Source organism: Myotis brandtii, unplaced genomic scaffold, assembly GCF_000412655.1.
Source record: "Myotis brandtii unplaced genomic scaffold, ASM41265v1 scaffold237, whole genome shotgun sequence".
Classification (NCBI taxonomy): domain Eukaryota; kingdom Metazoa; phylum Chordata; class Mammalia; order Chiroptera; family Vespertilionidae; genus Myotis; species Myotis brandtii.
The window spans coordinates 1,791,023-1,803,840 of record NW_005358943.1 but is presented as its reverse complement, the minus strand read 5'-3'; the positions used below and the strand labels follow the sequence as shown (position 1 = coordinate 1,803,840).

Below are 12,818 nucleotides of genomic sequence, written 5' to 3'. Positions count from 1 at the left end.
GCTTTTACTAGTATATATAGATAGACATACATTTGTCAGTGAAGTCTCAGAAGAACTGAAGTCAGGGATAAACATGACACAATATTTAGCATGTTCTCTTTCTTTTAAAACAAACATGGAATTATATATAGTAAAATGCAAAATTACATAAATTCTTAAGATGACAGAAGGCTCATGATGTATGTGGGATCACTTTGCTGTTAGGGGTTCTCTACTAGAAAATGGTATCAAATCACATGCTTTTTCTGCATCTATTGATAAGATTATATGATTTTTATTCTTTCTTTTGTTAATGTGGTGTATTACATTGATTGATTTGCATGTGTTGAACCATCCTAGAATGGACCTCAGTTGATTGTGATATATTATTTTGGGGGATGTACTATTGTATTCAATTTGCTAGTATTTTGTTTAGGATTTTTGCATCTGTATTCATCAGAGATATTGATCTATAGTTTTCTTTGCCAGATTTTGGTATCAGGGTTATATTGGCCTCATAAGATGTGTTAGAAAGTATTGTCTCTTCTTCAATTTTTTGGAAGAGTTTGAGAAGAGTAGGTTTTAAATCTTCTTTGAACATTTGCTAGAATTCATGGTCCTGGACTTTTATTTTGGGGGAAGTTTTTGATGGTTGTTTCAATTTCCTCTCTGTTGATCAGTATATTTAGATTTTCCAATTTTCATGATTTAGTCAAAGAAGGTTATATCTTTTTAGGGACTTATCCATTACTCCTAGGTTATTGAATTTGGTGGCATATAGTCTTTCATACTATCCTAGTATGATCCTTTGTATATCTGTGATGTCTGTGGTGACTTCTCTCTCATTTCTGATTTTGTTTATATGGGTCTTTTCCCTTTTTTCATTAGCAGTCTAACCAGGGGTTTGTCAATTTTATTAATCTTTTCAAAGATTACAAGCCTCCTGTCATAAGAATTCATGTAATTTTGCATTTTACTACATATAATTCTTCTTGTTCTCTATTTCATTCAATTCTGCTCTAATTTTTATTATTTCCTTTCTTCTGCTGCTGCTGAACCCTCATTCACTGCTGGTGGGAATGTAGACTGGTAAAACCACTATGGAAAGCAGTCTGGCAATTAGTCAGAAAATTAAGAATAGAGCTGCCATATGACCCAACAATCCCTCTCCTGTATGTATATCCCCAAACTTCAAAACCATGTACTTAAGGTAATATTCAGTTTCTGGTTGTAATTTAGAAATGTAAAGTGAATGCTTCAAACATCTTTTGATTCTCTACTTAAGCAGTAAATGAAAAAGATTTCAAAATATAAAGTATTCAAAGATATAAAAAAAAGGGACTACTGCAAATAAAGTGTACAGTGACCCAGGTGTTATTTACATAAGTAATTATCTCAATTGACTTTCAGTGAAATGCATTACTTTTCAATTAGAATTCTGAATGGGTTCACAAATTATTTAATGAACTGATTATCAAGGTCATATTCATCACATACAGCTTTCTGAGCAGCCCGGGTTTCCTAAAATGACATGTATTCTCCACAGACATATAAAACAAAAACAACTTTGACCTCTGAGGTCTTTTTATTTTGCCTGGTGAACAAAGATTATGTGGAAGAAAATTTAATTTTGGACATGATTGTATGTAGAGCTGATTTCTATACTACTGCCCAACGCCTACTTTTTATTAAAACAATTGGGGAAAAAATAAATCCTCATGCACAAGTCACATTTCACTCGAGCCCCTCATTAGCTTCCCAGGGTGTTTTATCAAGAAGTCATAGGAGGACAGAAATGGTGTTTGTTTTTAAATAGGGTATAACGTGACTGGGGATAACTATTATAACCCTCAAAAGAGTTTATTTCTTTCCCTTAAGGAAGTGGAAAAGGTAAAGTATGCTGAACACTAAGATTTGAAATAGTTAAGCAGCAGTAAAAAGCAGCAGTCCCTTTCACCAACACAGCCCGCTGGAGCTAATTGTATTAGTTATGGTGATAGTGCCCTCCAGAGGAATTTTGCAGGAATTTGAAAGGCACAGGGAAAATTAAAGGCTGTGAAAATGATGAATTGAAATACACACTTATAAAGTGAGTTAACATATTAATCTTACCTAGATAGTTAATGTATGTTTAGGTTAACTTTAGTACTGAAAGGCAACACGATATCCATCACTACAAATATCGATAAGCATACACTTTGTAATATTTTGGGCCACTTGGTAATTTTTACTTGTATATTATATTCTTAGTTTAATCCAAAATATATCATATGTTATTTTAAAGTAAATGTAGTTTCAATAAATAGCAAAGGGCTAAGATTAAGGAATTCAAATTTAGGATCCCATTGTTATGTTTCTTTCATGATATTTCCTTTTGCAAATCTTTAAAGTTTAGTAAAAATACAGCTATATTATTCTAAAGTATCAATACTGAAATAAGACAAAATTCTAAACAATCATCATCAATTATTGTAAGTAAATTAAAAGGGGGGAGCCCATGCACCAGATTATAGATAACAGGCCCCAATAAAACCACAAAATGTTAAAAATAGTTAATAAATGCATGAGATGACAGAAAAAGCCTTGTTTGTTATTTAAATATTTGTACTTTCTTAATGTTAGAGAATGCATAATGATTGTTTCACATGATAATATCGTTGCCATCAAAATTGCTTTTGCTATTTTATCACGCCAGTCTCTGAGGCCGATGCTGGGAAAAGAGAACTATATTTAATGATTTATTTGCTTTTTACCCTGCTCACCAGTATGAGCCTCCACTACAATGTGACTTTCTACATTTGAAATTTTGAAAGAAAAACCAAATCATCAAAAAACAAGTTTCACTCAGTAATTTGCTAAAAATAACTAAAGAGTTGAAATTTTCTTCTTGAAATGTAATACCAGAAATTACAGAAGGAAGTACAACAGTGGAAGATAAAATAAGAACAAATAAAGAAGCAACAAATAGAAAACAGTAACCAATATGATAGCTATTAATCCAACTGCTGTTGACCCTTAACAATATGGGTTTGAACTGCACTGGTCCCCTCATACACGGATTATTTTTTTATTATTATTTTTTATTATTTTATTATTTTTTCAATAAGTACCTGGACTGTTTTTGATCCGTGGGTTTGGGCTGATGTGGAGAGCCAACTGTAAACATTGAGTTACACCATTTTATCTAGGGGACTGCGCATTTGCATAAATAGGCAGGGACAACTTAACTTTTGGGGAAGTCAAAAGTTACTCATGGATTTTCAACTGTGCAGGGGTCTGTGCCTTTAACTCACCATGTTGTTCAAGGGTCAACTTTATGTCAATAATCACATTGAATGTTGGTGGTCTAAATGCACCAATTAAAAGACAGATATTGTCAGAATGGCTCAAAAAATAAAACCCCATCATCTGTTGTCTATCAGAAACCACTTGGAACATAAAGACACAGATAGATTAAATGTCAGTATAATGCCACTATATTATATATACATATACACTGTGTGTATGTGTGTAATGTTTGTATGTGTGTGTGCTTGTCCATAGGCTTGCTCGAATACTATGTCACTTAAGTTACTGTAATTTATTTGTGCATTTTTTCTGTGTGTTTTCCATGCTTCAAATCTATTTACCAGGCTCTTTAAACAAATTCTTGTTTTCCTTAATCACTCTTTTTCTTTCTTCTATTATTTTACCTGCTTTTAATTTATTCCCTTTTTACTGCTTTGAAAAGACACATTGTTACTAGTTAATTAAACATTGCAATAAAATGTTTTCACATGTATAATGACTTGACAAAGTATACAGCGAATGAGTTACTCCACCCCAATATCAAACTTTAACTCTAATCACCCCTTCATTTTTATTTAATTTTTATCTACTATATTATTTAACTTTTAACTTGTCTTTAAACCTCTCAAAGTGGTTACATTATTATTTTTATAACCTATGTTTTTGCATATAGATGTGTAATATTACTAGTTTATTCTCCCACTATTTTTGCATATCACTCTTTCTTGTGCTTGGTGACATTTGGGTAGTACATGCTCTCACACTTTCTTGCAAATTCTTTAAAGCTAATTTAATTTGCTATAAAATTTGGTTTTCTATTATTTCACTTTAGCAATTTAAAGACATTATGTCATTAATCATGTTGCTTATTTTGTGCTTTCTGGAAGTATCTGTCAGTTGAATATTAAGAATGCTTTTAAGATTATTTTTCTCCCATTTTCATTATATATATAAATTTATTTTTGTATATATTGCATGGCGCCTGATTTGCTTCTTCATTGGCAGGTTTCTTACCTTTTACCAAGTATGGAAAAAATTTGGCATTATATTTTTGAAAAGTTTCTCTTTGAAAACTTCTCTATTCTTTCCTAAGGACTCTAAAGGAGTCTGTAAATTCTTCTAAAAAATATTCTAATTCCAGATCTCAAATTATTTATTTTTAGTATGGTTTGTTGAGCAATAAATTTAAAATTACATATTATATTATGTTTTGTTAGAGAATAGATGTTTATTTGATAAATTTTGAAATTTAGTTTTATGTAATCAAAAATAAGACTTATTTTGTGATCTGATGTTTCGAATATTATCAGTTTGGATTAGCAGTCAGCTGGTCTATTTTTCTAAAAGACGTGCTTATTTCTAAGTCATACTAGTAAGAGAGTTGGCTTGTTATTCTATTTTCAAACAGGAGGCACCACTGGAACTTCTTCATTCATGATAAATTTCATATAATCTCTACTGTATTTTCTCTTTTTAATTACTGATTTTCTAACCTAAAGGTATGCTGAATTGATCTGCAGGAATTTTTATCAGACAAATTCAATATGCTGATTTGGTGCTGATCATACTAAGAAAAGTTTATATACTTACTATAATGTATGTGATCTCCTTACAATAATTAATGTTTTCTTGCTTTGTGACTTCAACCAACCATCATTTATGAGTACTAGTTAAATATATGTTAAAAACTGTGCTTTGTCCGGCTGGCATGGCTCGGTGGTTGATTCTCAGTCAGGGCACCTGCCCCAGTGTGGGGCATGCAGAAGGCAGCCAAATATGTTTCTCTCTCTCATCATTGATGTTTCCATCTCTCTCTCCCTTCCTCTTTGAAATCAATAAAACTATAATTTAAAAAAAAACAACTGTGGTAGATTATTGTTCAGAAAATACTTCCTCCTATCTCCTACCTCTGATATTTCCTTATTGTATCAGTTTAGTCTTATCATGTGTTTCAGTTTTCTGTTCTATACTTTTTTGTTGTTTTTTTTTCAATTATTTTACAGTGTTCCTCCTGATATTTCCAGTACCCAAGCACATACATTGTCATTACAATATCATTGACTATGTTCCCTATGCTGTGCGTTATATCCCATGTGGTGACTATTTTGCAACTACCAATCTGTACTTCTCAACCCTTCCCCTTCGTACCCAGTCACCCAATCCCCCTCCTCTGTCAAATTTTTCATTTTTAATATATCTCTGCTGTCGTTTTGAATAATTCCCTAACAACTACCTTCTAAATTACTGATTATTTTAGCTGCTATTAATCCATTTCAAGAGTGCTTATATTATTTCAATTATTTTCCTTTAATATTCAAATGGGGATGTTTTATTTTTCAATACTTTTTTTCTAGGTGTGTGTATTCTTTTAAGTTTTCTATTTTCACTGTGTTTTTTATCCTTATAGTTTTATGCTTTTATTGCTTTGATCATTTTAAAGATATTTGATGTCTTTTCTTATTTTGATTTAGTTCTATTATCTCAAAATTCTGACTTCTTTTTGTGAAAGCTGGTGACACTTTGTTGATTTATTTGTGTTGTGATTTATTTTTAATTGCAAGCTCCTCTGTAGTGAAGCTTGAATTTTTTCTCCATTGAATTCCATCGAGCCTGGATTAGAAGAGGGTAGCTATAGAGTGGTGTTACACATTTCCAAAGTTATCGCTGGGCCAAGACAACTTTTCACTAATATCTTGGACTGAGGAGTTTTGCAGCACACGGTACATTGCATTCATACTCCGTATCGCCAGAGGCATGGGAAAAAAATGCCATTGTTTTTGAAAAGTATAGTTATCATATTAAAATGTGCCCTTTATTATGTTATATAAAAGTTTATTGTTGTCTTAAAATAAGTTAACATATTTATAACTGACACCATGCAATTATAAAGGATCATGAGACTATCTGCTATAATGGCTAGCATCCTAAAGAGAAGAGCTAACAAGTGTTGTCATGAATGTGAAGAAAAAGAAACCCTTTTGCACTGTTCGTAGAAAAATAAATTGATACTATTAAAAAGATATGTGGGCCCTAGCCGGTTTGGCTCAGTGGATAGAGCATTGGACTGCAGACTGAAGGGTCCCGTGTTTGATTCTGGTCAAGGGCACATGCTCAGATTGTGGGCTCCATCCCCAGTTGGGGGCGTGCAGGAGGCAGACGATCAATGATTCTTTCTCATCATTCATGTTCCTATCTCTCTCTCCCTCTTCCTTCTTCTCTGAAATCAATAAAATATGTATTTTTTTAAAAGGTTAAAAACAGAACCAACATATGATCTAACAATCCCACTTCTGGGTATATACACAAAGGAACTTAAAATAATATCACAACTAAATATATACATTGTTGTAGCATTATTTACAATATCCAAAAGATGGAAACAACCTAAGTGTTCTTGAATGGATGAATATATAAAAAAGATGTGATGTGTGTCTATATTGATATATTACACAACAATGAAAATAAGGACATTATGCCATTTGTGACAACATAGATGGAACTTGAGGACATTAGACTAAGTGACGTAAGTCAGATAGATAAAGACAAATAATATTGATGCCACTTGTATGTGGAATTTAAAGAAACAAAGAACTCATAGAAACAGAGTAAGTAGTGGTTACCAGGAATCAGAGATGAGAAAAATCAAGAGATGTTGATCATAGGGTACAAAATTCTAGGGATATACTATTAATGTAAAGATAATGATTATAGTTAAAAATAATGTATTATAATACTTGACAGTTGCTAAGAGAGTAGATCTAAATGTTCTCACTACAAAAAAAGAACTAGTAGTTAAGTGACATGATACAGGTGTTAGCTAATGCTAGGTGATAATCATTTTTTAAAATATATTTTTATTGATTTCAGAGATGAAGGGAAAGGGAGAGAGAGATAGATACATCAATGATAAGAGAGAATCATCGATCAGCTACCTCCTGTACACCCCCTACTGGGAATCAAGCTAGCAACCCAGGTATGTGCCCTGACTGGGAATCAAACCGTGACCTTCTGGTTCATAGGTTGGTTGATGCTCAACCACTGAACCACACTGGTCGGGTGGTGATAATCATTTTTAAAATCCATAAATGTATTAAATTAACATGTTTACATCGTGTTTTACACGATGTTATTTCAATAAACCTGGAAAAAATAAACTCAGATAAAAGATAATGGATATTTTAAATGTTTCTCAATTTTAATTTCTATTATGATAAATCTTAATATATATAAACTATATGAACAAAAGTTATTCTGTGGTTTTTACTAGTAAGGGGATAAAAGATTCTTAAGACCAAAATTAGACTGACCTGCATTCCTTAAGAGAAATAAATCTAGTAATCTCTTTATAGAGAGGACATTACAGCATAAAGCTACAACATAAACCTTTCATTCCAAATCCACTAATGAAACTTTTACATTTTATATGGGTATCAGAAAAAGAAAGTGAGGATCTCAAAGAATAATAGTTCTTATTAGAGGTTCATTAGAGTTTTTGTATAGCCTTGATCATCTGTCCAGGCTTGCGAGTTAGTGAAAGGGGGTATAAACAGCTGGATTATTACTGGTAACTCTTTAGTTGTATGTATGACATGTGTTCAGAGTAAGTGTTAACGGAAGAGATTGAAGAAAATGATTACTGAAGGTGCTCAAACAAAGCATGGGAGCATATAATTTTATTTGTGCAGCAACCGATAAGATAAAATCAAGGGTGAACAAAACTCCTTTCACAATGTTGTGGTCAATCATTAAACATGAAATGAGTTTCTGAACTCAACCTGTTTGCATTCAAATGATGAGAGAAATCATATTTTAAATAAAGAAGAAATTATAAGGTAAGTAATACTGATGTGGAATATAAAATATTTTTTGCATTTAAATGATCATATAAATGCCTAAATAATTATAAAAAGTATTGATTCATAAATGAAGTAGGATTACTAGCAAAGTTTCCTTCAATGTATGTTTGTTTTTTTTAATTTAAGGGATAGTTTTTCTGGATAAGAATTGTTGAGAAATCAGGATATAGCAAGAATATAATTGTTGCTAATCTTTTCATTGTTGAGGATCTTGTTTTGAAACTCTTAAAAATGAAACTGAAATGATATTGTCAAGGTCAGAATTTGGCTTCAACCTGAAACAATGTGAACTCAAAGAAAGAAGAGGGTAAAATAGAAACTTTAGAAATACAGATAACTGCAGACATTTTAGCCCCAAGTAGAGTAGGCCGTTGAAAAAGAGTAATTAGTGAGAGTGAGTGCTGAACCCTGGAGAAACCAGTGGTGAGATGAATAAAGTCCTTATTATAGATCCATCAATTCAGATTTTCTCATCTTCCAGTTTATGAAACTAGCTTTCATTTTTAATGCATACACTCATTTCCGATGGTTCTAGCATTTTCACATATAATTTCAAATTCAGAAGCTCTAAATGTGACACCAGGTGCCACAGTGAATCTATCATTTTAATAATATTTAAAGTACATTCATAAGCTCATTGATATTATAATCATTCTTTGTATATTTATGTGCTAGATTTTACTATAGATAAAAATATATATATACCAGAAAATGTTGGCTAAATCTTTGCCTTCAAGAGTTTATGTTCAGTAAGAGAAAATAAAATGACAATTATCATTCAACATGCAGTGTGGTAATAACTATGAGACATAAAGTCCGTATTTTATGCATTTAGTATAAAATATTGATAGAAAATAATATTAGCTATCAATGTGATCTTGGTAAATTAAAGATATAGAATCAAGCAAAATAACTGTATCTGCTACAGAAAACATCTAGGAAAAAAAGACATTTTTCCCTAAAAAAGTAAAAAGTGAACTGCAAGCCAATAGCTGTAACCAGATAACAGAACCTGATAACAGAAGTTAATAGCAGAGCCTAAAAGGAAAATAAAAGAAACCTAAGGTAATTCCAATATAACAGCTGTGGTCAAACAGCTGGAAGCAGACATTTAACAAATTGGAATTCTGGAGGTTCTTGTGGATTGCTAAGAGGGTATAATAAAATAGAAAATTTGGTAGACACAACATTTACATTACTTTTGGTGGAATTCTGAGTTCATGTTGTACCTATTTTCTGGGTCTCTGAGAATTACCTTAATCCAGGAGACACATGAATTTGATCATTTTATCTGACCTCTTACCTTTCTAAAAGAGATTTTTTAAATAAAGTGTTACCAAAGTCAGGAGAGTAGTAGAATTTCCCATCATTATTTGGTGAGGCACAGCTTCAGCACGCCTATGATACAATCAGGTTGCTAGGAATTGTGGAGAATAATTCAGGAGAAGACATCTCCAATACCCTTTTAACAATAAACATTCGTTTAAAAAAACACTGCAGTCCCGGCCGGGTGGCTCAGTTGGTTGCAGCATCATTCCGTACACCAAGAGCTTTTGAGTTCAATTCCCAGTCAGGGTACATACCTAGGTTGCAGGTTCTATCCCTGGCCAGGGTTCTTACAGGAAGCAACCAATTAATGTTTCTCTCTCTTACTCTCTCTTTAAAATCAATAAACATATCCTAGGGTGAGGATTAAAAAACATACACACACAACACTGCAGAAATGTTGGATGATGATATGGAGTTAAAAACAAATTAGCCACCATAGATAATACATACAAGTTCTGATGAATAGCACTGGAATCATAGGTCAAGAAGAGACCACAATATTTTCTTTTTAAGTGAACAAGGTAGATTATGATAAAAGATTACTTTTAAAGTCACAGATGAGGGTGAGATTCCAAGGTTATTGTTTTTCCCAAGTGTCCTCAGGCAAGTGCTATATTCCTTCTGGCTCTCAATTTTTCAACTATAAAGAAAATGTATTTTCCCTTGCGCAGCCTTTTTCATTGAATTTTTTTGAGGATCAAATGATAAAACATATGAACCAAACAGAACTATAAAAGATTAAATGAGCATCTATATTTTAATATACTTGATTAGGAACATACTGTAAGAAAAAAAATTAGGAAAACACTAATGGAAGGAAAACAAGACATATTCTGTAACATATAGTTTGATTTTGAGGGTATTTCTTATTTGCAATCACAGTGCTTTAGTTTTATATTTTATTACCTCTTCAAAAAAAATTCCCATTTTTACTCAGAATTAAAATCTGCAGTTTATACTTTTGATGTTGGAGTAATATAATTTAACAATGAAAAGAAACTTATTCATGGTGAAAGACTTACTTACATTTCAATATTATATCATAAAATTGTTAGGCTTTCTCTAAATACTTTTGCAACTTTCTGTCATATATATATATATATATATATATATGCCTAAGCGACAGTCTGACCGTCCTACCGGTAGCTATGGCGTGCGATGACCACCAGGAGGCAGATGTTCCGACTGGTAGTTATGACACACACTGACCACCAGGGGGCAGGTGCTTAATGCAGAAGCTGCCGAGCTGTGGTGACTTGGCAGCTGCGGTTCTCGGGTGATGCACCTGGAACCAGAGAGGAAGGAGACCAATTCCAGGGTGCTTCACACAAGAACCGCCCTCTTGCAATCTGGGACCCCTTGGGGGGATGTCAGAGAGCCGGTTTCAGCCTGATACCCACAGACCAGGCCATGGGACCCCAGGCTGAGGGCCTCTAGTTAACATATAAAGTGGAGTCTAATTTAGTAAGTTATCATTAACAATATGACTGTCATCAGACTGGAAATTTCTACTGGTGAAAACTAGCACATTCTCTCCCCAAAGGCTGGCTTATATAGAAATTCAAATTATAATCAATTGTTTGCTTAGGCAACTCTGAAGCAGTAAAAGAGGAATATTCTAACTTGAATATTTACTGGCAATAGACCAAGATGATGAGAATCATTCACTGTTATGTTGGAGATCATCTATCTCAAAATTTCCTAAATGATATTGCAATGGGCTGATAAAAGTGATATGCTCTGTAAAACATAATGTGTAATCAATTAATTCTAGAAATGTGTTTCCTCACTGCAAGACTTCTCACAGTTTTTAATGTGCCAGTGTTTTTCTTGATGTCTCAGTGGGAAATCTCATAAGCTCTGTTTCCAAAACAGATTCGGGGGTAGGGGGTACAGCGATCTGATATCTTCCATACTAGAGATCCAGAAAGACCAGATTTAGACATTATAATACTCAAAAGGCTCCAGATACTTTTCTCAAGATGTGTGGACATCTCTTTTGAGATGTGTGGCATGCCCAACAAGTACAATCAATCAGTGAACTTCAAACTAGCGAGAATATAAGCAGAAATTAACTCCCTGGATTGTTAACTGTGGCAGTGGTATGTGAGAGCTACCAAGGATACAAGAAGGGAACAGACATAGAGGAAAGCAAACTTGGAACAGGAAGAAAAGAAAACCAAGTTCTGATGAATAGCACTGGAATCATAGGTCAAGCAGTGTCTGTAGTCAACTATACATTTTTTCCCAATCAACACAAGAGAAACTTTATTGAGGCTCATGGTCACAGGTTTCAGAGTTCAGGTAGAAGGCTGCCCTGTGGACCCAAGGAGGTATTGGGGCCTTATTTGACCTCATTCTTAGGGCACAGGTTGTTGGTATGGTCACACTTCTCCTTGTGGCAGTTGACAGTACGTGGATGCAGGTGGGAGTGACCCTTGTGACAGATCATCTTATCACAGTTGTACTTCTGGGCAAGCTGGTGGAGGGCGGGTTTGATGATACCACCCCTCAGACGAAGCACCAAGTGCAGGGTGGACACTTTCTGAATGTTGCAGTCTGTGAGAGTGCGGCCATCCTCTAGCTGTTTGCCCACAGAAATCAGACACTGCTGTTCAGGTAGGATGCCTTCCTTGTCTTGGATTTTAGCTTTGACAGTCTCAATGGTGTCACTGGGCTCAACCTCAAGGTTGATGGTCTTGCCAGTCAGGGTCTCTCTCTCTCTCTTTCCCCTCCCCCCTCCTAAACCAACTCGCAACCAAAACAACTTTACTAACAAGGGCAAAATTAGAAGAGGTTCCTCAACTTTAGTCAATGGCTGATATTTTGTACATATTAATAACCCTTAAAATTATCACATTCTTTATACATGTAAGTCATATCCTATATAATAAAAGGATACTATGCAAATTGACCCTAACAGTGGAACAACCAAGAACGACCGGTGGCTATGATGGGTACTAACCACCAGGGGGTAGATGCTCAACATAGGAGCTGCCCCCTGGTGGTCAGTGCATTCCCACAGGGGGAGCACCACTCAGCCACAAGTGCTAAGGATGTCCAACCGCAGGGAGCGGGCTTAAGCTGGCAGTCGGACATCCCCCAAGGGATCCCAGGCTGCCAGAGGATTGTCTGACTGCCAGCTTAGGCCCGATCCCCCGGGGAGTGGGCCTAAGCCAGGGGTGGGCAAACTTTTTGACTTGAGGGCCACAATGGGTTCTTAAACTGGACCGGAGGGCTGGAACAAAAGCATGGATGGAGTGTTTGTGTGAACTAATATAAATTCAAAGGAAACATCATTACATAAAAGGGTTCAGTCTTTTTTTTTTTTTAGTTTTATTCATTTCAAACGGGCCGGATCCGGCC

The 12,818-nt window shown here is 34.3% G+C and overlaps 1 pseudogene; it reads right to left on the bottom strand.

Moving 5' to 3' along the window:
* Positions 1-11,796: 11,796 nt before the first annotated feature.
* Positions 11,797-12,332, bottom strand: LOC106726178 (annotated as a pseudogene).
* Positions 12,333-12,818: the final 486 nt, after the last annotated feature.